The 26600-nt window shown below is 46.7% G+C and overlaps 1 protein-coding gene across 1 annotated transcript in view; it reads right to left on the bottom strand.

Annotated features, from left to right (window-relative positions):
- dtd1 (D-aminoacyl-tRNA deacylase 1) overlaps positions 1–26600 on the bottom strand; it is a 190874-nt gene that overhangs the window by 110512 nt on the left and 53762 nt on the right. The gene's annotated exons all lie outside the window — the stretch shown is intronic.

The following is a 26600-nucleotide window of genomic DNA, read 5'->3' as shown; positions in this document are numbered from 1 at the left end:
ACAGGTGTAGGATGGGCAGGGTGAGGGTTTGCCGTACACACCAATACAATCCCTACATTGTGGAAGCAGGCCATTCAGCCCATCAGGTCCACACTGCCCCTCCAAAGAGCCCCGCTACTCTATCCCCGAAACCCTGCACTTCCCAGGACTAATGCATCAAGTGTGCACATCCAGACCCAGACCTTTCCCTCTTGGAATCATAGAATCCCAACAGTGTGGAAGTAGGCCATTCGGTCCATCAGGTCCACACGGACCTTCTGAAGAGGATCCCACCCAGACCTGTCTCCCTGACCCTAGCAGCAGGCATTTGAGCATGGCCAATCCACCTGACCCGCATCTGTTTGGACTGTGGGAGGATATTGGAGCTGCTATTCTCTCTTAAATTTCTCTGGATGCTATTTTCCTCCTGGATTGAAGAACCGCATGTCAGAATCTGTGTCTGAATTTTTCATTATTGTCAATGGACGTGTTTATGGGATGTTACCGTATTGGAACTGTTAATTAGAAATAGTTACTGTATGTATTATTTGGTTAAGTTTTCCAATAGAGTCAAGTTATTCTAAATTCCTCTTTCTTTGGTTGTATTTTAATGACAGTGTTTAAATAAATTGTGTTTTGCTTAATGTCGAGTTGTTTGACCAGTCACATTGCATCTGGAACAGACACTTCACATTTACATTTGAAATAAGAAAAAGTTAGGGTCTGGGCTACCTTCTTAAAATATTTTGAGGGGATCTGGTCTGGTCCATAACAGAATCTTCCTTTTGTATATGCATCTGGCCTGAACACATCAACCTCTCTTTAGATTAGATTAGACTTACAGTGTGGAAACAGGCCCTTCGGCCCAACAAGTCCACACCGACCCGCCGAAGCGCAACCCACCCATACCCCTACATTTACCCCTTACCTAACACTACGGGCAATTTAGCTTGGCCAATTCACCTGACCCGCACATCTTTGTGACTGTGGGAGGAAACCGGAGCACCCGGAGGAAACCCACGCAGACACGGGGAGAACGTGCAAACTCCACACAGTCAGTCGCCTGAGTCGGGAATTGAACCCGGGTCTACAGGCGCTGTGAGGCAGCAGTGCTAACCACTGTGCCACCGTGCCGCTTGCTTCATAGCAAACTTCAAAAATGTCATGTGTGTTGATGCAATAGTAACATTGGAATAAACCTGTACATGGGAATAAGTACTATCAGCACCCTTCACTGGTGCTGACAATGTGGGTGGCATTGTAAGAGTCAAATTTCTGAGTGCATGCGCATTCAAGGGATAACTGAAAGAAAATGAAGTTGTCCTTTTTTGCTGAATTACTGTTGGCATATTCACCAGTTTGCCCCTGTCGTTCAGCCTCAGACCATGGTGATGTGTGTCTCCAAGTGTTGCCTTCAGACTCTGCGTGTCTCAGTTGAGACCTTGAAGATATGGATTGGAAGACACAAGGGGATTCTTCCTAACTATTGCTTTCTAATGGGATCTGCTGCTGGTGCAGATCAACCTTTGCTCTGGCACTGAGTATGACAACATACGCTTTGATCCAGCTCAAAGATCATAGAATCCTTACTGTGCGAAAACAGGCCAATCGTCCCATCAAGTCCACACTGACCCTCCGAAGAGCATCCCACCCAAACCACTGTTCAATGACTGTATTCCTCTAATCCAGATTAGGTCTGCAGCATGGTTTGACATGCTTAAGCCCCTGTGAGTGAGGAGTCCCATCATGGATTTTGACAATGTGCACACAATGCAGCCTGCCATTGGGGCAGAGAGGGCAGTTCAAGGTATACCTGCCTCTGCTTCCTCCAGTGATTCTTGGAAAAGGAATTACATTTCCCACTAGGAGAAAGTGAGGACTGCAGATGCTGGAGGTCAGAGTCGAAGAGTGTGGTACTGGAAAAGCACAGCAGGTCAGGCAGCGTCTGAGGAGCAGGAGAGTCAACGTTTCCGGCATAAGCCCTTCATCAGGAATGAGGCTTGTGGGCCAAGGGGGCTGAGATGTGAATGGGAGGGGGGGTGGGGCTGGGGGATAGGTAGCTGAGATTGCGATAGGTGGATGGAAGTGGAGGAGAAAGTGATAGGTCAGAGAGGAGGGTGGACCAGATGGATGGGAAAGATGACGGACAGATCAAGAGGGCGGTGCCGAGTTGGAGGCGTGGGACTCACCCCACCTTATCCCAATCCCATGCCTCCAACTCGGCACCGCCCTCTTGATCTGTCCGTCATCTTTCCCATCCATCTGGTCCACCCTCCTCTCTGACTTATCACTTTCTCCCCTACCTCCACCCACCTATCGCAATCTCAGCTACCTCCACCCCAGCCCCACCCCCCCCTCCCATTCACATCTCAGCCCTCCCATTTATCTCTCAGCCCCCTTGGCCCACAAGCCTCATTCCGGATGAAGGACTCATGCCAGAAATGTTGACTCTCCTACTCCTCGGACGCTGCCTGGCCTGCTGTGCTTTTCCAGCACCACACTCTCGACTTACATTTCCCACTGCCAACATCCTTAACCCAGATGAACACAACATCAAATGAAGACGCCAACAAAAAGTAGGCGTCACTGTGGCCTACTGATTTGATTGTGCATGTGCTGACAATGTTTCACTGCTTGCGGAGAAACCTCACTGCCGTCAAAAGCCAGTCATGAAATTATTTAAAGTTTGGTTTCTGAGAAAATCACCAGGTATATTGTCCTTTTATCGCGTGCCACATCTTCTGCTTCATTGGGCATCCATGACATGGGTTTCTCAAACACAGGGGTTATCCTGAGGTGGGGAGAGGTACAAGAGGATAGACTAGAAGCCACCAAACAGCTTCCATGAGCCAAAAGGGGGTGCATTACAAGGCAATTCCAGCAAATAGAGTCACTACATTGATTACCATGTAGACCATCGAGTCTACAATACCTCTCCGAAACAGCATCAATACTAGGTTCGCCAACATTAAATGGTCATTGGATCAACATAAGGATTATCATGGAATAGTGTAGGTTAGGTTGGCTTTAGATTGTTGCACTGACCTGTGAAACCATCGAGGGCCAAAGGGCCTGTACTGCGCTGTAATGTTCTATGTTCTATCCCACCCAGACCCACCCCATCCTCATTTCTTTGCATTTCCCCTGGATAGTGTCAAGATTAGAGTGGTGCTGGAAATGCACAGCAGGTCAGGCAGCATCCGAGGAGCAGGAAAACAATCGATTTTTCGGGCAGGAGCCCTTCATCAGGAAGGGCTCCTGCCTGAGGTGTCGATTTTCCCGCTCCTCGGATGCTGCCTGACCGGCTGTGCTTTTCCAGCACCACTCTAATCTCCAGCATCTGCAGTCCTCACTTTCGCCTAGTTGATTTCCCCTGGCTAACTCACTTAGCCTGCACATCCCTGGACACTACCGGGCAATTTAGCATGGCCAATCCACCTAACCTGCACATCTTTGCACTGGGGGAGGAATCTACAGTGCCCGGAGGAAACCCATGCAAAGAACATGCAAACAGAAAGTCACCCAAACTAGAATCGAACTCAGGTCCCTGGTGCTGTGTTAACCCACTGAACCCACCCACAGGATGCTCTATTTCCAGGAGAGGAATTTTGTACCCCTCCGAGCTATTTATATGTACAGGCACCAACTAATTCAAGGCACACAAAAAAAGAGGATATGTTTTACGTTTAGACCAAATGAGTTACTCTTGACAGCTGTTGTGCCATTTATATTCGGTCTCCAGAAGCCAATGCAAATTAAAATCTGGCAGGGTGTAAAACAGCAACCAACGCAATTCCTATAGCTTCCTGATGAGTTTGTTGTGATAAAATCCAACTCCCCATCCCAAATCACTGCAAAAACGCTTTGTTGTTCTTAACACTTAACCTGTCGAATCAACCAAGACTGACCTTGTAAAGCCAGGCTGGCTATTATAAGTGCTCTCACACATCTTCTCGATGTTCCCAACTGGCCTTAGATGTTTTTCAATCAATCTGTTCAGTAATTTATTACACATTTCTGGAGCAGCTGCGAATTCAAGCCTCCTGGTTCACAGGTAGGGAGATTACCACTCTGCCACAAGAACCCTGGCCTTAAATACCACTGCTCCATCTGTGCCAGGCGGGGTTATTAGCTTGCACACATTGAGGGTTTTTCAAGTATCTTCAGAAAGGCAGAGTAGCTTACGGTAAATACGTACCTTTTGCAATAAGCCTAAGGCTGCGTTCCAAGGAAACTAAACCATTTCAGAGGAAACTAGCAATCCTCGGCCACACATACTGACTCTCCCAGCTCAACCACTCCAACTCAAACGGCATTAGGGAGCTATGAGGCAATCTAAAAGCACATTATGCTGAAGAGTGTCAGCGCCATCCCATGTCCCATTTACACTGCTGGAACTAGCAGAGCTGTGGAAACCATACAAATGTGAAGAGGTGACTAATCCCAATCACTCATCCACTGGAATGGGATGAGATGGCTCAGAGTAAGTCCCATCTGGTTTCTCTCTGGTCGATTTGTCATTGGGTCACTGGTGTTGCGATGGCAACTCTTGTCAGCACACGTGGGCAGATGCCATTGTCTGTTTCACTCACACCCAACATCTCACATCCGCAACATGATAAAACTTGCGAGCCCTCTTCACAGGAGCATTATCCGACACTCCGCCATAGAAGGGGCCTTTAAGACCATGAAGCAAAAGCACTGTCAGAGAGGCCGATTTTAAAGGCAGCACACAGAAAAAGGCAGCAAAGAGAGGTGGAGTGTTTTAGGAAGGGGATTCCAACGTACAGTCTAGAAGGCGAAAGGGCATGGGCACAAACGCTACATCAATTCAAGTAGGCAAAGCACAACCTGCTGGCAGGGGTGGTGAAGGAGGGTGGGCACGGTAGAGATTGTGGATGGGGGGGTTTGGTACATGGCAGCAAAGTCATGCAGGGGTTTGAGATGAGGAAGCAGTGTTAAAATATAGAACATAGAACAGTACAGCACAGTACAGGCCCTTCGGCCCTCAATGTTGCACCGGCCTTTTATCCTACTCTAAGATCAGACTAACCTACATACTTACTATCTTCCATGTGCCTATCAAAGAATCACCTAAATGTCCCTAATGTCTCTGACTCTACTACCACCACTAGCAGTGAATTCCATGCACTGACCACTCTCTGTGTAAAGAACATACCTCTGACATCTCCCCTAAACCTTCCTCCAATCACCTTAAAATTATGCCCCTTATTTCTATCCTGGGGCAAAGTCTCTGGCTATCCACTCTAACTCTGCCTCTCAAAATTGTGTACACCTCTACCAAGTCACCTCTCATCCTTCTTCGCTCCAATGAGAAAAGCCCTTGCTCCCTCAGCCTTTCTTCATAAGACATGCCCTCCAGTCCAGGCAGGCTGTATGAAGAGAGATTGAGGGAGCTAAGGCCTTTCTGTAATCTAAGATATTTATTAAAGGAATGAGGAGCTAATGTTGGTCAGTGAATACACAGTTGGCAGGACATGGTGAGAGGTCACATCCAGGCAGCAAAATGTTTGGGATGAGTTGGAGTTCATACCTGGTGGATAATGGGAGGCCAGACAAGACAAGCACTGGATTAGTCGAATCCTGAGGGAGCAAACAGCATTTTGGCAGAGTCTCGGCACCAGGAGAGCTCAGGCAAGGGTTGGAGATGACCAGCCAGTCTTGGGTGATGACCTGCTAGTCCTGGTGCCAATCAGAACCCTGGGCTGGCAAACAGTGTGTACAGTGGCCAAGGAGTGGGGTGGCCTCGGTGGACAGAACAAGGTCCACAGCTCCAGCCTTCCCAAGATTCAGTCGGGAGGAATTTTTCACTCATGCAGCTCAGAAAAGCAGCGTCTGATTCAGACTAAGTGGACCAGAGAAGCTGAGCTCGAACACAATACCGAGGTCAATTCCTCATATTTCTTGGTGCTTTTTAGAGGAGGGTTTTTATAATTGGAAGAACTGACTGAATGCCTTTTCCCAAGGCAAGTTCACCTCAATTTCACATAACAGTCAGCATTGGAAGGGTTAAACAGAAGAGTCAACAATACCTGGCGCAATTCTCGAGCCACAGAGATCAACATAGGAGTTCAATATAGAAAGACATGCTGTTTTATGTAATAGAAACACATCTCCAGGCTGTTTATTGCTCAAGAGTGTGGAGCATAAACTATTTTTCAGACATTGCAATTTGTCATGAAGTTGGGAAGGAAAATATTGAATCACAATGGACCAAACTACACCTCTTCAGCTGAAAACATGACCTCCTTCTGTCAAAAGTAGAGAAACCTGATTAAATTAGACCAATTCCTTCAGAGCATGCAGCTGGAAACCTACCCGCTGCCATTATTCAGAATTTATGATTCAAGAATAGTGATCATTTTTATTTACCTCATAAGGTGCTGCGCCACAGCAGCCATAATTCTAATTGGGCAATAAATTAGGAATACTGTAGCTTACTAGAGGACAGGACAAAAGTTTCCAAACAAGCACCATCCATTGGGGAATTTTGTATAGAGTCATAAAGATATACAGCACAGAAACAGACCCTTCGGTCCAACTCGTCCATGCCGACCTAATCTAGTCCAATTTGCCAGCATTTGGCCCATATCCCTCTAAACCCTTCCTACTTGTATACCCATCCAGATGCCTTTTACCAGCCTCCACCAATTCCTCTGGCAGCTCATTCTATACACTCATCACCCTCTGTCTGAAAGAGTTGGCCCCAAGGTCATTTTTAAATCTTTCCCCTCTCACTCTAAACCTATGCCTTCTAGTTTTGGACTCCCCCACCATGGGAAAAAGGCCTTGTCTGTTCACCCTATCCATGTCCCTCATGGTTTCATAAACCTCTCTCTAAGGTCACCCCTCAGCCTCCGATGCTCCAGGGAAAACAGCCCCAGCCCGTTCAGCCTCTCCCTGGAGCTCAAACCTTCCAACCTTAGCAACATTCTTAAAAATCTTTTCTGAACCCTTTCAAGTTTCACGACAGCTTTCCTGTAGAAGGGGAATCAGAATTGTATGCAATATTCCAAAAGTGGCCTCACCAATGTTTAGATTAGATTAGATTACTTACAGTGTGGAAACAGGCCCTTCGGCCCAACAAGTCCACACCGAACCCACCAATACCCCTACATTTACCCCTTACCTAACACTACGGGCAATTTAGCACGGCCAATTCACCTGACCCGCACATCTTTGGACTGTGGGAGGAAACTGGAGCACCCGGAGGAAACCCACGCAGACACAACATTAAGTCCCAACACCTATACTCAATGTTACAACAAATGAAAGCAAGCATGTTGTTCAAGAAAATTGTATAGTGTTTTGTCCCCCTTCGCTATCCCTCGGTCCTCACAAGGGATTCAGCTGTTGAGAGACCAAACCTACCAATGTCACTAACAGCCAGGCTCAAGCTTCAGTCAATGTTGAGTTGGTTGGTCTCATTGGGAATTGGACAAATGGCCACAAAAGGCCCTGGGTGAGAAAGAGGACAATTAGCCAGAGATCCCTTCCCGCAATCGCTTTCTGTTGAAAATCGGCAAGTGTGCTCGTGTGGATGTTGTGTGAGGCAGAACTATGCACTCCTGAGAAGAAACTGCAGTGTAGCTATGAACCCTCAGTCATTCCACCACCAACGCTCAATAAGAGAAGTGTGTACTGCCTAAAAGATGCACTTCCATAATACACAAAGCTCCTTAAACAAACACACATTCACTAAAAGGACAAGAGCAGCAGATACATGGGAACACCATGACCTGCAAGTTCCCCTCCAAGCCACATACCATCCTGACTTGGAAATATATTGTTGTTCCTTTACTATGTCTGGGTCAAAGTCCTGGGATTCCGTGCCTGAGGGCATTTTGGGTGCACCTACAGCACATGGAACAATACAGCACAGAACAGGATAGCAGTTCACCATCACCTTCACATGGGCAGTTAGGGTCAGATATAAGTGTTGGTCCAGTCATCAATCCCCACACCCCACGAGTGAAGTTAAAAAAACTAAAAGCTTATCTGACCACCTCTATCACACTCATCGTTGCAGGGGAAGTTCTAGAGGGTGACTAGAGCCTGTGGAACTGCCAGTAATGAAGCAATGCCTTCTTGGGGAAGCAGGAGAGGGAAATCACGCAAATAATTGTTCATCGACATGACAAAAATCTCATAACATTGGGCAATCATTGCTCACCAGTATTTGCAGATGAAGTATCATTCATATATTCAATTCAGGATAAATTATATTAATTCAAGGAGCGATGTAGTGAGGTGGGGAAGGGAAACCTATCGGTTGAATAACCCAGCAGGTTGGTAGTTCTCTGTGTGTATTACATTTCCCTGGTCTAACAGAATATTCATTATAGTTAAAGCCTGCTAATGGGTACATAATGTCACGAGCTGCTATATCCTGGCACAAACCCACACTGCACAGCTCATTGGCAACCCAATACTGTGTCTCTCAAATACTTGCCACACAAATGTGTGGCATTAACATGAAAGACTGCCATGTAATCAGAACGCTGGGAGTTGAAAATAAATAAATAAATGATATGGTACCCGAGGGGCATGTTGGCTCTAACATTGAGCTGAAAGAGAAGTGCTCACTGTGGGGCAGAGTCTGAAAGGGAAAGACCTGACTAAAGAGACACTTTATCGATGAGATTCACTTCTGCTGATACCTTCCCCAGGTACCTTTTACGACACGCACCCCCTCCCCCCCATCTCCAACATTTGAAAGGAAGGTTTTGGGCTGAGATTAGTTTCTTTATCTCTGTCGTGATTGCAACGCGGTCAGCCGGTTTTACTGCACAGAATACGAGTTCCCTGATTGGACCAGACCAACAGCCCCAATCAGGGAGCCCTGGCTGATACAGAAAGGTTGTGTGTCAGGGATACTAACACTCAGTATCAGGCAGTACTAACGTGAAGGACTGTTCATTCATACATAAAGGGTGTCTTGGTGACAGGATACCAGCCTCTCTGGAGTTATTTCACACTTCCCTTTTCGACGTTCCTCTTTGTTTCGGCTTGGGTTGTAAACTTTGCCCAGGTGACACAATGTTCGCACAAACCATGACACAATGTCCATGTGTGAACCTTAGTGCACTGCTCAACTTACATTGAGTGCCATTCACCCAGCACCCCTCCCTGTGCAGCAACATTTACAACTTAAAATCCTCACAAAGCATGGAACAAAGAACTGTGGGCATTGGAGATCTTAAACACCACAAAACAGAAAGAGCTGGAGAAACTCAACAGGTCTGGCAGCATCGCCAGAGAAAGAAGCAAACTTAACATTTTCAGTCCTGCGATCCTCGAAAGGGGTTAACTCTGCTACCTCTCCATTGATGCAGAGTTCGTGTTCTGCTTTGTTTAAAATCCTCATCATTGTCTTCGAATCCCTCCCTATCTCTGGAACCACCTCCAGCCCCACAAAAATTTGGCGCTCCTCCAATTCAAAACCTTTTGCACATTCTACATACTTCACCGCTGCTGAGAACTGCCAGGTCTCTGAAATTCTCTATCTAAATATCTCCACCTTTCTCTCTTCCTTTAAGATGACTTATCTCTGACCCAATTCTGTACTCGTGTCTCTGGAAGTGGCAAGGAGCCATATTTAGTTTAACAACACTCCCGTGAAGCACCTCTTTGCTATATTAAAGGTGCTAGGTTAATGCACGTAGGCTGTTCTGTCAGTGAGTTGTACACCGGGCCTATCCTGTCCTCACACATATAAGGTTGGATTTTCACCTGAGAGAGAAGCAAGAAGCAGAACTGGGCACAGGATCCACCCCTTGTGTGGAATTCAAGCATGTTTTTTTAAAAATGGGGAATCCCCTCATTTGCTATGGAGACAGATTCCTCGTCCACTTTGAGCCAGTGGAGGGCCAGGAGCAGTCACAGGATGGCTTAGATATCCCTGAGGCTGCTGTCGGTCCTGAGGGAAATCCAGCAAATCACGCCAAGGACTTGCGTGTAAGAAAGGGGCCTGAGGACTGACATCGGGGGCAGGGGTGGGGGAACAGGGGAGCCCCTCCAAGAGGGTGGCAGGAGGGGGGGGGGGGGCACCTCCTCCCTCCGCCTCCTCTTCCCTCACCTCCTGCTCCTCCCCTATTGGCTGTCTCCTTCCACGATTCCCACCATCCTCGACATCTGCAATTCTCTGGAGGAGTATGATATGGAGATCAGAGGGGACCACCATCTGGAGCTAGGACCCCTTACAGAAGGATACTGGAGGGTAGACAGTGGATCAAATCTGGATGGTGTGCTCAATGCTTGTGTACTGAGGAGGTCCCAAAGCATGTACCACCCCAGGCCTCTGTCTGGGACTGCTGAAGGAGATCAGTCACCATCTCTTCAAAGAGATACTCCCTTGTTTCCTCGGATCCATCCCTATATACAGATTAGATGAAGGAAACATGTAGCCCCTGATTGGAAAGTCTTGAATCAAGGTGCACAATTTAAAAACAAGGGAGACACCATGTAGGCTGAAGGTGAAGAGAAATGGTTTTATTCAGAGTGTTAGAGTCACACAGCCTGGAAACGAACCCTTCAGTCCAACTCGCCCATCCCGATCCAAATTTCACAAACTAAACTATTCCCATTTACCTGTGTTTGGCCCACATTTCTCTAAACCTTTTCCATTCATGTGCCTGTCCAAATGCCTTTTAAATATTGTAACTGCGCCTGCAATCCACCACTTCCTCCAGCAGCTATTTTCCCTTTGAGCACTGGAGGCTGAGGGGTGATCTTATAGAGATCTATAAAATCATGAGGGGCATGGATAGGGTAAATAGACAAGGTGCTTTTGCTGGGGTGAGGAGTCCAGAACTAAAGGGCATAGGTTTAGGGTGAGGGGGGGAAAAGGTCAAAAGGGACCTAAGGGGCAACTTTTTGACCAAGAGGGTGTGGCAAGTATGGAATTAGCTGCCAGAGGAAGTCAAGATTCCATTTGTTTCCCAAATTAGCCACTGAACTTGGAGCAAACCATTTGGTCCATCCGAGTCTACTCTTAGGGAATGGGCTATCCAGCCCTGCAAAGAAGGTATCTGTGACCAATCAGCTACGATGTTGCAGCTGCCCTTTGCAAAGACATTATTGGGGTCTGTAGCTGACCCTCAGAAGCAGCCAGAAGTGAAGAAATTCAAGACTAGGGTCTGACAGGGTGTGGGACCCAGTGCCACCTTCAACTATGGGAATACAGACCATCAAACCAAATGCCTGAACAGTCCCAGTCTCCCATGATGCACCTCTGTCCTTGAATTGGATCTTGCGTTTAGGGGCTGGCCTTTGTATCTTCCTGCCACTCCTTCCTCTTCCATGTCCTCCTGAAACCCCGCTTCCTGCCCTTCCCGCAGCCCTTTATCGCCAGTGGGACCCAACAAACATGTATCCCCTGCAACCCTTCCACCAACCCTCCACCCTTCCTTTGTCTTGCTTCAGGGTAGGAGGCCACACACATCACCTCAGCAACAGCACCCACTCTGTTTCTGCCCCGAGACGCCACAGTGATGCCAACCATAAGATATTGGAGCAGGATTAGGCCATTCAGCCCATTGAGTCTGCCACCATTCCATCATGGCTGATCTATTTCTCAACTCCATTCTCCTGCGTTCTCTCTGTATCCCTTTTTCTGCTTGTCAGTCAATAACCTCTCTTGAAGACACTCAACGACTTGGCCTCCACTTCCCACAGATTAACGACCTCATTCGGAGAAGCACCCACTCTCCCTGCCACCTCAGCAACATGACAGGCAGCTGCCCCCTGACCCAGAGACCAGCCTCCCCTCTGCGCTCTCTACTCTCTGGCTGATGATTCGGGGAAGCCTTGACCAACTCCCAAAGTGACTTTCCCCTCCGCAGCCCCAAGGCTAAGGATAGAGGGATACGGCCACAGGAGGGCTTTGTGGTGGTGGGTGGGGGTGGGCGGGGGAGGGGGTGGGGAGGTGGGAGCAGTGCAGGGTCAAAGCTCTGAGCAGGGGGGGAAATGGGAAGCCGTCAGTGTAACCTGACCCAGGCTCAGCCATTGAACTCCTGCTCCCTGCTGGAGTGAGTTGGTAAAGATGAACTTATGGTTCCAAGCACCATTCACTCTGACAGTGCATTGAAGGAATTGCATGGCATGGTAGCTCAGTGGTTAGCACTGCTGCCTCACAGTGCCAGGGACCCGGGTTCAATCCCAACCTCAGGCAACTGTTTGTATGGAGATTGCACATTCTCCCCATGTCTGTGTGGGTTTCCTTCCACAGTCCAAAGATGTGCACGTTAGGTGGATTGGCCATGGGAAGTTGCCTCATAGTGTCCAGCGATGTGCAGTTTAGGTGGGTCAGCAAGGGAAATGCAGGATTATAGGGATAAGGTAGGATGCTGTTCACAGGGCTGGTTCAGACTCAATGGGCTGAATAGCCTCTTTCCACACAGTGGAGATCCTATTAATTCAGGAAATAAACTGGAGAATTAATGCTTAAAATACAAGAGAATAACAGCAGCTGGAGGTTATGACAACTTCGTTTTAAATCTGCAACCTTAAATGACCTCCAGCAGCTGTTAAAGCAGTTGAATGAAACTGGGACAGCACAGTTCCTGTGCTGTGCAAATCTACTGCACCACTCCCATCATTATTGAGTGACTTCATGAGCAGTTTTGCTCTGAGTTGACCCTGATACACAGCCTGTGCGGCTAGGACAGTTCGCAGTTTGCTCTCGGAGCTGGGAAAGGTCAGAGGTGAAAGGTATCTTTCTTGTCCCACTCTGGGGGGAATGGAGGACAGCATCACTATTCATTTGTTGCCTTCCCACATCGTAGGAAATCTTCAGTTCCACTCAGTTTCCAGCTCGAGATTGGAAACAAAATCAGGGTGTAAATTCTGTGCCTTGCTGAGTGAGATAATAATTCCTTTTCCCTCTATTTCGTTCATGCAGCACCAGTTATAGAGTCATACAGCAAGGAAACAGACCCTTCAATCCAACCAGTCCATGCCGACCATTATCCCAAACTAAACTAGCCCCACCTGCCTGCTACTGGCCATATCCCTCCAAACATTTCTTATTCATGGACTTAACCAAATGCCTTTTTAAATATTGTAACTCTATCCACATCCACACTTCCTCTGAAAGTTCATTGCACATACAAATCGCGTAAAAACACTGCCCTTCGTGTCAATTTTAAATCTTTCTCCTTTCACCCTAAAAATATGCCCCCTAGTCTAGAAATCCCCAACCCTAGGGAAAAGACAAGTCCAATCACCTTATCTATACCCCTCGTGATTTTATAAACCTCTGAAAGGTCACCCCTCAACCTCCTATGCTCCAGTGAAAAATGCTAGAGACAAAAATAGACAGGCAGGAGGCCGATAGAACACAGCAGGCCAGGCGGCATCAGGAGGTGGAGGAGACCATGTTTCGGGTGTAACCCTTAAATGTCCCAGCCTATCCTTATAACTCAAGCCTTCCATTCCCAGCAGCATCCAGGTAAATCATTTCTGAACCCTCTCCTGCTTAATAATATCCTTCCTATAACAGGGCAACTAGAACTGGACACAGTACTCCAGAAGAGGCCTCAACAGTGCCCTGTAAAACCTCAACATGGCGTCCCAGCTCGTGTACTCAAAGATCTGAGCAATGGAGGCAAATATCTGCAGCCTTCCATCAGGCACTCTATCTTCGAAACATCAGGAAAACAACCCATGCCTCCAAAATCATTTCTCCATGAGGATTTGCCTTCCGAAGAGGATTTAGAATTTCATGATAAATGAAGACAATTTCCTGTAAGCAAATGGCAGCTCAGATCCAAGTTGAAACCATCGTAAATGTATCCATCAAAATATGAGAACAGAGTGGTAAACATTTCAATGCAGTCTCTACTAGCCCATGTGATTTTGGAGGGGAGGGGTTGGCGATTTGGAAAAAGCCCATATTTTAAGGTGGGGTGATGGTTCCTTTAAGAATTTGGCTTCTCTAGGATTTCTGAGAGAGTCTAAGTGATCAGGAGACCAAACTGACTGGAGGATAAACAATAGAGAAAAGGAAAAGGTCAACATACCACATGGACTCCTGCAAAAGTCCGGAGATTTTAGACTTTAAATTTATGTCATGATTCGGAGATGCCAGTGTTGGACTGGGGTGTACAAAGTTAAAAATCACACAACACCAGGTTATAGTCCGACAGGTTTAATTGGAAGCACTAGCTTTCGGAGCGCCGCTCCTTCACTATCACCTGATGAAGGAGCGTCGCTCCGAAAGCTAGTGCTTCCAATTAAACCTGTTGTTGTGTGATTTTTAACTTAAATTTATGTAATTGACTATTACATGGATACTACTTTTGATGGGCTGAAATTCATGCTACAGTCCAAAGTACTGTGTCATTAGCAGAAGCCTAATTGATGTCTAAACAAATAAAGAAAAAAACCACAACAAATTACAGTAATAATTCCCACAAGTGCTACAGAGGAACTGAGCTCAGCTGAGCTGCACACAAAGGGAGGTTGCCACCTGACACTGACCTGATGCGTCTTAAACATTCACACCAAATTGCTGTGAATTCACACCAAAACACGTAATAGCCCCCAAAAAATCATTTCCTCATTGTAACGTTTATGTAAGGGATAACACCTTGGCTCATGGGGAACGGTCAAAAAGAGAGCTGGAGAGGTTTGGTGGGGGGAGGGGGTTGGAGGGAATTTCACAGCCTCATTAGCTCAAAGTACAGCAACCAATAGTGGAATGATTTAAAATCGAGGATGCACAAGTCACCAGAATTATTGAAGATTAAGAGTAAGGACGGAGGGCACAGGAGGGATCTGAAAACATCGTTGAGTTTCAGTATTGAGACATAATCTCGGGGCAGCATGAAATCAATGCCATTAGCTTTTGGCTTATACCTGAATGAGAATCGTCTCGTGCATGTTGAATGTAATTGACTTTTGGGGTGGAGAAAGATTCAGCTCATGTAATGGCTACGTAATGGAATCTGATGCCATCTCTGAAGAAAAGGTGCATTTTCACACCTTTTTGGCATTAAGTTCAGTACAAATTCATATTAGCCTTTCGTTTTTTGTTGCTAGAAAGTGATGAACAAACAAAACAGAACAAAAAAACAAACACTTCTGTAACCAGCCTTCAATCAGGCTAAGATATGCCAGGGTCAATCCCCATCTCCAAATGAGCTCAGTCATCTGTTTCTCTCCTCAGTTCTTCATATGACCATCCATTCTTCAGGTAACTGTGAAGCATCCTCTTTTTAAATCCTCATCATCCCCTTCTATCCATCTATCCACCTAACAGTACTTTAACATTGCAACCTATTCGCACATTCGTTTGTCATGGTGAGAGTCCAAAGCTAATTGTGTTCTCTTTGTAACATCAGTAAGACCTCCTCACTACTTTCCCAAGCTGTCATTTTCTCCATTGTTATTCTCTGTCCAGTATCCTTACAGTTTACCTGGTAGACTTATAGCTTACCTGGTACTCTTACAGTTTATCTGGTCGCCTAATGGTTTATCAGGTATCCTTATGGTTTATCTGGTACGTTCACAGTTTATCTGGCACACTAAGTTTTATCAGGCATCAATCCTACTCAAAATGTTCACTCTGTTTTCTCTCCACAGATGCTGCCAGACCTGGTGAATTTCTCCAGCAGTTCTTTATGTTATTACATCAATCTCACCCATCCCTGGCGTGTTATGTCTCACAGTCAGTACGTCAGTGTGCTTATAAGAGACATAGTCAGGATATCATCATTTCATGTGACCAGGGGCTATGAAGATCTCATACACCACCCTACCTTGGATCACTTGAAGCATGATGCTCCACTAAGAGCATGCACTTCTATTGTAAATGAGGAGCTTAATACTAGCCCAGACACTTATGTGCCTGAGCAATGCAATGTTTCTATATAATGTTTAATTGTAAGAAATGTCTGTTGGATTCTTCAATACCACAAGATCTACACTCAATGCCTTATGTTATAGGGAATAACATAAGCATCACTACATTAGGTAAAATACCCTTTTAGAGGCAAGTTCACACTAGTACCCACTAATATTATTTACTATCGCCTTTGCTTTGAATTAGTTCACTCAGACAAAGTTATAGAGTCACAGAGAAGTACAGAGTGGAAACAGACCCTTCAGTCCAACCCGTCCATGCCGGCCAGATATCCCAACCCAATCTAGTCCCACCTGCCAGCATCCAGCCCATATCCCTCCAAACCCTTCCTATTCATATACCCATCCAAATGCCTCTTAAATGTTGCAGTTGTACCAGCCTCCACCACTTCCTCTGGCAGCTCATTCCATACAGGTACCACCCTCTGTGTGAAAAAGTTGCCCCTTCGGTCTCTTTTATATCTTTCCCCTCTCACCTTAAACTTATGCCCCCTAGTTCTGGACTCCCCGACCCCAGGGTAAAGACTTTGCCTATTTACCCTATCCATGCCCCTCATAATTTTGTAAACCTCTATAAGGTCACCCCTCAGCCTCCAAGTTCTACATTATATTCCGTACCCCTCACACACAGGACTCTCCTGATCCGTATTACCACACTTCTACTATATCTTCTGCAAAACCCAAACAGACCTTTGCCGAGACAATGTTCCGATTTTGCACTTCACCATCCTGTAAGTAATCCGATGATAATCCCCATGCAATCAAACTGATGTCGGGAAAACTCATTACGCTTGCTAAAATTTCATTCCCCGTCCCTTGATTTATTTGAAATCATCTGGCCAAGGCATTAAGCAATGCTCGTCTTAACCTCTGCCACGTTTTTCATTCGGTCTGCTTGAATGTGTTAATAACTCATTACAACAGCGCATCGAACATGAGTCAGTCCTTCTGACTGTCACACACACAAGGCAGTTAAGTCAGTCTGGAGCAGTAGCTGCTCCCCCCTCCACCTCCCGCTCCCCATCAATATCCCCACCCCTGGTCTGTCTCCAATTGCTCAGGAACAATGCAAGCCAACTGGAAGATCCCAGGCAGCCTCTAACAATAGGATTCAATGGACCAGTCAACAGCCCCCTTCTGATTGGCTATCCCCTGCTTGTGGCCGAGTACCCCTTCAGCTACTGATCCCACATCAGGGGCAGGTAGTGCCAGCTCGGTCACACATACATTCACGCCCACCTGCCTCAGTTCATCAAAGGAGGAGGAATGGGTTAAATTCCTGCCCAGGGTCTCTTAGGAGTTTCTGGCTAGAGCCATAGAGATATACAACACAGGAACAAAGCCTTTGGTCTAACTCATTCATGCTCACCAGATATTTTAAATTAATCTTGCCCCACGTTCCAGCACTTGGCCCATATCCCTCTAAACCCTTCCTATTGATATACCCATCCAGATGCCTTTTATATGCTAAAATTGTACCAGCCTCCACCACTTCCTCTGGCAGCTCATTCCATACACACACCACCCTCTGTGTGAAAAAGTTGCCCCTTAGGTCCCCTTTATGTCTTTCCCCTCTCACCTTAAAAATATGTTCCCTAGTTTTGGACTCCCCGACCCTGAGGAAAAGACCTTGGCTATTCACCCTATCCAAGCCCCTCATGATTTTGTAAACCTCCATAAGGTCACTCCTCAGCCTCTGATGTTCCAGGGAAAACAGCCCCAGCCTATTCAGCCTCTTCCGATAGCTCAAACCCTCCAACCTTGGCACCATGCTTGTAAATCTTTTAAAACCCTTTTCACAACATCCTTCCGATAGCAGTGAGACCAGAATTGAACGCAATATTCCAAAACTGGCCTAACCAATGTCCTGTATAGCTGCATCATGACCTCCCAACTCCTATATTCAATACTCTGACCAATAAAAGCAAGCATACCAAACGCCTTCTTCACAATCCTGTTTATGTGCAACTCCACTTTCAAGGAGCTATGAACTTGTACTTCATTTGGGGTGTTATTTCTGCAATGGTCTTTCTGCAACATGACCTTACTGCTTTTAGATCATAGTGACTTCCCACACACCAAAGATATTCCAGAGTTTGCCATCTTTCATGTCACCTACAACTCGCAAGGTCATGGAAGAGGGACAAGGGGTGGGCGACCAATTGGAGAGCCCTTTCAAAAATAGCCAGCAGCAGTATAGTGGACTGAGTGGTCTAGATTTGTGCTGGACAATTCTATGCATGAGATAAATTAAAGCAAAAGCAAATCCTGCATCATAAATATATTTGTCTATATCTAGACAACCAAGCCCTAATGATTAGTGACTAGATAAAACACAGCAGTATATTTATTTGAAGTACTGGTTCCACATCCCCAAGATTGGACGTCCATGCTGTCAATCATTGGATTCATTGTCTCGATTAGAATGGTGCTGGAAAAGCACAGCAGGTCAGGCAGCATCCAAGGAGCAGGAAAATCGACGTTTCAGGCAAAAGCCCTTCATCAGGAATGAACCTCACTGGGTTCATTGTCAACCCTTTTTCCCTTCAGACCCATCCTTGCCTTCTGTCCAGGACAACACGATCCCCACCTCAGGACGCATCCCAGTTTTTCTGAATTTTACAAGAGCTCTTGTAAAAGTTGCACGGTGGCTCGGTGGTTAGCACTGCTGCCTCACAGCACCAGGGACCCGGGTTCAATTCTACCGTTGGGCGACTGTCTGTGTGGAGTTTGCACATTCTCCCCCCGTGTCTGCGTGGGTTTCCTCCGAGTGCTTCAGTTTCTTCCCACAGTCCAAGGATGTGCAGGTCAGGTGTAAAATGTAAAGTAATAGGGTAGGGGAAAGGGGCTGGGTGGGTTACTCTTCAGAGGGTTGGTGTGGATATATTGGGCCGAAGGGAGTTTCCACACTGCAGGGACTCTGTGATGATGATCTCTGGAGAGGGAGGGACTGGCAGACAGAAGACCTTAGGAAAATGGTGTCCAAAGGCATCAGGAGAGGGGCCTGGTATTGTCCCAACATCACGGATATCCTCCAGTGCGGAAATGTCCAGCCCTTGTTGTGCAGAAGGGCCCTGGCTCCCTCTCCATGACAGCAGACCTCCTTCCCTATCAGATGTCTACACCCAGTCACTCCTGGTGCGTTCTTTTCTAACGGTCTGCAGTGAGGCGGCAGTGCTGAAGCGCGAGGATCGAGAGATCCAGCGGGAGAGAGATCAATCCATCATGGGCTGTGCAAGCCCTCATGAGGAAAGAGCGGAAAATGTGTTGCTGGAAAAGCGCAGGTCAGGCAGCATCCAAGGAACAGGATGCTTCTTGGATGCTGCCTGACCTGCTGCGCTTTTCCAGCAACACATTTTCAGCTCTGATCTCCAGCATCTGCAGTCCTCACTTTCTCCTCATGAGGAAAGGCCAGGGTGGAGTGACTACAGGCCCGTGGCTAAAGAACTGTAGTTTTGAAACTTTATTTCCCACTTTTTACAGAGAAGAACTGTGCTGTTGAACTTCTCACTTATTTATTTATTTTTCTACCTTGTACCCATGGGTTTGTGCTGAAAATGTGTTGCTGGTTAAAGTGCAGCAGGTCAGGCAGCATCCAAGGAACAGGAATCCTGATGAAGAGCTTGTGCCCAAAACATCGAATTTCCTGTTCCTTGGATGCTGCCTGACTTGCTGCACTTTAACCAGCAACACATTTTCAGCCCTGATCTCCATCATCTGCAGACCTCACCTTTTACCCATGGGTTTGTACCTTGTACCAAAGATGGCACCAGGAAAAGTGACATGGTATATTTTTCACTGTGCACATGACAATAAAACCTGATTCTAATCCTGTCAAATCTCCTCTCGGCCTTCCCTGCTCCATGGAGAACAGTTCCAGCTTCCCCAGTCCTTCTACTTAACTGACATTAATGAGAGGGTGAGGAACAAGAGACCTAAACAAAGAAGATGGGAAAGAAATACAATATAACAGACACGGCAGCAGTGTGTGCATTAAGCCCAGACCATGAAAAGGAAATAGACAGGTATACACAGTAGACACAGAGTGGGAACAATTAACTGGAGCAAGGCAGGGAGATTGTTAAAAGAAGAATGATCCAGAATATCTTTCTCATTTCTCCATGAGACTCCCAGTGGATTTACACGTCAATAACGAAAGAAAGACTTTGAATTACACTGAACACTCCATTAAAACTGAAAAACCTTCCTTTATATAATCTTCAGTCCTCACAGGAGCTCCTGCACAAAGCAGCGTCAGCGTGTTTACTGAACCGTGCGCTACTTCCACATTCTGCTCAAACCATCCAGCACAACTCACTTATATCGGGAACTCAAGTTCAAACACTGGCCTCTCTGATACCTAAAGAACCATCGATGACAATCCAAAACTCAGAGAGAGCCGGACTTCTGAAATATTACTCCCTGTCCTATTTTGTCACCTTGCAAGGGAACTGTACAGAAACAGAGTGGTAGGTCCTAGTTATTTTAACATCCTTGACGACAGCTGAAACCTGCCTGATGGCACGATATCTTGATGCAGTTAGTTTGAAGAATGTGACAAGTTCCTTTTGGCAGGTTAAGGAAGGCACATCAGGATCACAGTGAAACTGGTCGTCATCCAAGTGCATCAGACAGCGACTGAATTACAAGTGTCAGATTTTGCTCCAAAGTTCTCTGTCTCACACAAACAGATAGAACTGCTCCCTTTGAGTGGGAGCAGCTTTGGTATGAAATCCTCCCGACTGCACAGCGCAACAACAAACCTCCACAGAAGTGCAACAGGAGTGTGGTGCAAGGCCTGGGGTCCGTGGCATGTGGGTCCGTGTTGGGGAATCAGTACGATGGCATCCAGTGGTGTCAATACCCGCAGCTCGGAAATGACTCTGCAGTGCTAGGGGTGTCCTATCAAGGCCGGCGTACCTGCCCATATGTTGGCAAGCAGGCTGCCCATTAGTTTATCAGACTGCCTGCCACTGTCCCAGCCTGCATGAAGTGTACCAGGGTGCCAGTGTACCAGCCTGTCAGTATACCAGCCTGCCTGCCAGTGTACCAGCCTGCCAGTGTACTAGCCTGCCTGCCAGTGTACCAGCCTGTCAGTGTACCAGCTTGCCAGTGTACCAGCCTGCATGAAGTGTACCAGGGTGCCAGTGTACCAGCCTGCCAGTGTAACAGCCTGCATGAAGTGTACCAGCCTGCCTGCCAGTGTAACAGCCTGCATGCAGTGTACCAGCTTGCCAGTGTACCAGCCTGCCTGCCAGTGTACCAGCCTGCATGCAGTGTACCAGCCTGTCAGTGTACCAGCTTGCCAGTGTACCAGGCTGCATGAAGTGTACTAGCCTGCCAGCCAGTCTACCAGCTTGTCAGTGTACCAGCCTGCCTACCAGTGTACCACCCTGCCTACCAGTCTACTAAGCTGCCAGTGTACCAGCCTGCATGCAGTGTACCAGCCTGTCTGCCAGTGTACCAGCCTGCCTGCCAGTCTACTAAGCTGCCAGTATACCAGCCTGCATGCAGTGTACCAGCCTGTCAGTGTACCAGCCTGTCAGTGTACCAGCCTGTCTGCCAGTGTACCAGCCTGCCTACCAGTGTGCAAGGCTGTCTGCTAGTGTACGCAGGGTCTATTGGCACAACAGGATTTTAACCCAGTGACGGTGAAGGTGAAGGAACAGCGATATATTTCAAAGCCAGGATGGTGACCTCCAAGTGGGAGTGTTCCCATGTATCTGCTGCCTTTGTCCTCCTAGATCATGATGATCGTGGGTTTGGAAGGTGTTGTCTAAGGAGACTTGGTATACTTCTGCAGTGCATCTTGTAGATAGCACACACGGCTGCAACTGAGCGTTGGTGGTGGAGGGAAAGGGTGTTTGGGGATATGGTGCCAATCAAGTGGGCTGCTTTGTCCTGGATGGCATCAAGCTCTTTGTTGGAGCTAAGGGATCAACAAGTTTTCAGGTATTATTGTGACAAGCTTTCAGCATTATTGCTGAAATTTTGTCAAGGTTTTTGGAATATCCAGTGGCCCCAACTAATTCTTGATATCACATGGAGTGAATCAAATTGGCTGAAGACTGGTATCTGTGATAATGGGGGACCATTGGAGGAAGCAAAGATGGATCATTCACTCAGCACCTCTGGCTGAAGATTGCAGCGAAAGCTTCAGCCTTATCGTTTGTAGCGATGCGCTGTGTTCTTCCATCATTGAGGATGGGGCTATTTCAGAAACCAGTATCTCCTGGTCAGTTGTTTAATCGTCCACACCCATTCATGTCTGGACGTGGCAGAACTGCAAACCTTCGATCTGATCTGTTGGTTGTCCATATTAAACCCTGTCAATCACTTGCTGCTTATACTGTATGGCATGCACGTAGTCCTGTTGGGTAGCTTTACCTCATGTTTCGATGCTGCTCCTGGCACATCCTCCTGCACCCTTTATCGTCCAGTTTGTATCTTACACTTGAATTTCTGCTCCATCCTCAATTCTGTAAATTGACTGTGAAGAAATTGCTGGCGTTGCTTCTGCTTAAAATTGTTCATGTCGATGGTGTTTAGAGAGCAACAGGGGGCCATTTGGCCCATCACATCCTTGCTGATCAACAAAGATCTGTCCAGTTTTTAGTCCTTGTGCCAGAGGGTATGAAAGCACAAGTGCACATTTCCATAGAATCCCTACAGTGTGGAAACAGGCCTTTCGGCCCAACAAGTCCACACTGACCCTCCGAAGAGTATCCCACCCAAACCCGTTTACCCCAAGGCAAACGTGAGAACTGCAGATGCTGGAAACCAGAGTTTAGATCAGAGTGGTGCTGGAAAAGCACAGCAGGTCAGGCAGCATCCAGGGAGCAGGAAAATCAACGTTTCGGGCAAAAGCATTTCTTCAGGAATGGTTTTTGCCTGAATTATCGATTTTCCTGCTCCTCGGATGTTGTCTGCCCTACATTTATCCCTAACTAATGTACCTAATCTACACATCCCTGAACACTATGGGTGGCACAGTGGTTAGCACTGCTGCCTCACAGCGCCAGAGACCCGGGTTCAATTCCCGCCTCAGGCGACTGATTGTGTGGAGTTTGCACGTTCTCCCCGTGTCTGCGTGGGTTTCCTCCGGGTGCTCTGGTTTCCTCCCACAGTCCAAAGATGTGCAGGTCAGGTGAATTGGCCATGCTAAATTGCCCGTAGTGGTAGGTAAGGGGTAAATGTAGGGGTATGGGTGGGTTACGCTTCGGTGGGTCGGTGTGGACCTGTTGGGCCGAAGGGCCTATTTCCACACTGTAATGTAATCTAATCCAATCTAATTTAGCTTGGCCATTCTACAAATCTTTGGATTGTGGGAAGAAACCAGAGCAGCTGAAGAAACCCACACAGACACAAGGAGAATGTGCACACTCCACACGGACAATTGCCCAAGGCCAAATTGAACCTGGGTCCCTGGCACTGTGAGGCAGCAGTGCTAACCACAGAGCCACCGTGCCACCCAAATGTAAACACTGCTTATACGTTATGAGATTTTCCCTTCAGGCAGTGAACTCTGTACTCCAATGACCTTCACCCTTGAAGCAACTATATATGTATGATCCACCTCATTGAAAACGCTGATGTAAAAGTGCTGCTTTGTGTTCTGTTTTAGCAGTTCAGTGGCTGAAGGATGTTAGCCCTGATGAGAAAGTGAAAATTCGGACCACATCTAGGAATTTTAATCTTGCGGTGTGGGATTAAGGTCAAGTACTCTGCTGCAGAGACAAAGCAGAGTTTAATATACAGCCTAAACTCCAATACACTGATCCTCAATGACTCAAATTAACATGGTATTAATAGATGTACCGAACCCTTCACCTGCGTCAAACTAAAATGGAACATCTCATCGTCAAGAGCACTTGGAACAAAAAAGGATTCCATGATATTTTCCAATTCACCTTCACATCGAGTCAATTTTATCCTTTCATTTCAACTCTTTTTTGTTACATCTTTTCCAAAATAAAATCATTGAGTGCTGTTGACAAAATTAAGTATGTCAGAATTGGATGGTGACATCAGTAAAACGAGAAAATTGACCCATGGTTTTCCTCCACAATAACTGGCCAAAATACTACACACCTATGTCTTGTTTCAATCTTTTCAACTGTTTCTATAAATCCATAATAATGCTCCTCATTTCAGCAAATGAAGAACAGGCGAAGAACAGATAAGCTCATAATTAAAAGTACTGTTGACTGGAGCCTATTTAATTGTTCAGTGTTATATCTGAAAGAACATCAAATCCAAAGTCTGGGAATCAAAGAGAAACTCCAGTCTGCAGGGATGCAATGCATTATGTTTACAGTTGGTCTGAATGTTTCTTTTCATTATTTCCCTTTTTCTCATTTCTCCATGGGTAGGAACTAGAGTTCCTTCGAGCCACGTGACGTAAAATGACAGCCGGGGTGGGTGGGGTTTGACCTGGTTGGCGAAGGAAGGCTTTTGAGGCTGAGGAAGGTGGAAATTTGGATAAATACCGTGGAGCCCAAATCCCAAACGACTTCTGAATTTCTCAAGCAAACACTTGATGCAGAAGTCAGGAGCCCTGTGGCTGAGATAGATAGACGATCATTGGGGAGGTAGTGAAGAGGATTTTTCCCCATGGAAATTCCTCAATCCCCATAAGGGAGCTGTCCCACATACTGTGTCTCTGACCAAATAAGAGTGTGGCACATTGGAATTTTAAAAGCTTTGAATAGTTACACTGAAGGGCAGGCCGACTACAAAGTGCGCCTTCCCTCAGAAAGCGGTTGGCAGGTTGAATGCTAACTTGGAGGCCCGTTCACCTGACCAGCCCTTCACCTGTACGTCAGTGTTCCCAGCATTCAGAATAAGTTCGCCACCCATCTCTGCTTGGGGTGTGGGACATTGGACACCATCCCCCAGTTGTGGCTGCACCAATAGTCACATGCCCTTCCGTGGAGGATGGGCACTCAGATGTCAATGGGAGGACGCCACACTCCGACACTGGATTGACTACCAGGTGACCAGCAATCCCATACACAAATGGGCACCGATGCCTCAGGAGATTCAGATTCTCACGATGGAGCACTGCTGCCCCCTGCAGCCTCACAGCTCAACTGCACCTTTGTCAGTGGGCACTTTGCTGTAGGGAGTGTCTTAATTAAGCACAGAGCAATCTGGGTGGTGGGTCACATTCATCAAAGAGGAGTCACGAACAAATTCAGCACAGCAAAACACATTAGCAATGCTACTGGAACTTCCAATCAGTAGTGACATAACGTAAACCCCAGTCTTTATTGTAGTCATGATTTGGAGATGCCGGTGTTGGAGTGGGGTGTACAAAGTTAAAAACCACACAACACCAGGTCAGAGTCCAACAGGTTTAATTGGAAGCACTAGCTTTCGGAGCGCCACCTGATGAAGGAGCGGCGCTTCAAAAGCTAGTGCTTCCAATTAAACCTGTTGGTCTTTATTGTGGACATCATGACATAAGGAGAAAGTGAGGACTGCAGATGCTGGAGGTCAGAGTCGAAGACTGTAGTGCAGGCAAAGCACAGCAGGTCAGGCAGCATCCGAGGAGCAGGAGAGTCAATGTTTCGGGCAGAAGCCCTTCATCAGGAAGGGTTAGAGTCATAGAGCTGTACAGCACCCTTTGGTCCAACTCATCCATGCTGACCAGATATCCTATATAAATCTAGTCCCATTTGCCAGCATTTGGCCCATATCCCTCCAAACCCTTCCTATTCATTTACCCATCTAGATGCCTTTTAAATGCTGTTTTTGTACTAGCCTCCACCACTTCCTCTGGCAGCTCAGCACCACCCTCTACAAGAAGAAGTTGCCTGTTAGGTCCCCTTTATGTCTTTCCCCTCTCACCCTAAACCTGTGTCCTCTAGTTCTGGGCTCCCCCACCCTAGGAAAAAGAACTATGCCCGAATCATCAACTCTCCTGATCCTCAGATGCATACCATGACATGAATCAGGTCAACTGCTCAGTAGCATCTGTAAGTCAACAGATGTGCCTTCTCAAATTGTATTATACCCAACAGTACCTCCTAGTGCCCCAAGTGAGAGTTTGCCAGTATTGTCCTATGAAGGTTGGCTGGGAAACAAGTTCACTTTCCGCTCCTTATTGAGGTGACACCCTATCTATACCTCCAGTGAATCCAGCTATTGGCTTTGTCCAATTAGTGCAGAAAATATTTTAGACTGAGGCTTAGCTAAATGTCAGCAAATTATTTTTGGTCCAGAAATCGAGTTGGTGTTCAGGAATCATGTGATGAAAAGAGGGTGTTACCTTACATTACTGTTAGGTTTGGAGAAAGTCAGAAATGCTACACCTCAAAAGTTCAGCGGAAAGTTTCACTCTGTCTTTTGAAGTGACTTAACTCCCACAACCCATTGGCACCCCCTGGTGGCAGGAAGAATCTATGGCAATAGCATGGATTTTCCAATACACCATTAGGGAAGCACAGCAGTCGATTAAAACCTTATAAAGATTTTGAATTCCTAGGTGGTAACAGTTGATTTTGACATTGCCATATACCTTATGAAGCACTCTTTAATGCCAGGGTTATTAAAGTATTGCACAAATATAGCAGGGCCATGTGAGTGCACTGGAGAAATTTGCCCGGTGTAGGATCAGAAACTCAGGATTATCAGTCATGGTCAACGTAAGAACCAGCGAATTGGTAATAGTGATGGCAGAGAATCTAGAATACTGAGCAGAAATGGCTGACAGGAGGCTAGTCTTGCAGAAG

The sequence above is a fragment of the Hemiscyllium ocellatum genome, chromosome 10, assembly GCF_020745735.1.
Source record: "Hemiscyllium ocellatum isolate sHemOce1 chromosome 10, sHemOce1.pat.X.cur, whole genome shotgun sequence".
Classification (NCBI taxonomy): domain Eukaryota; kingdom Metazoa; phylum Chordata; class Chondrichthyes; order Orectolobiformes; family Hemiscylliidae; genus Hemiscyllium; species Hemiscyllium ocellatum.
The sequence above is the reverse complement of the archived record's forward strand: the minus strand, read 5'-3'. Positions and strand labels throughout refer to the sequence as shown.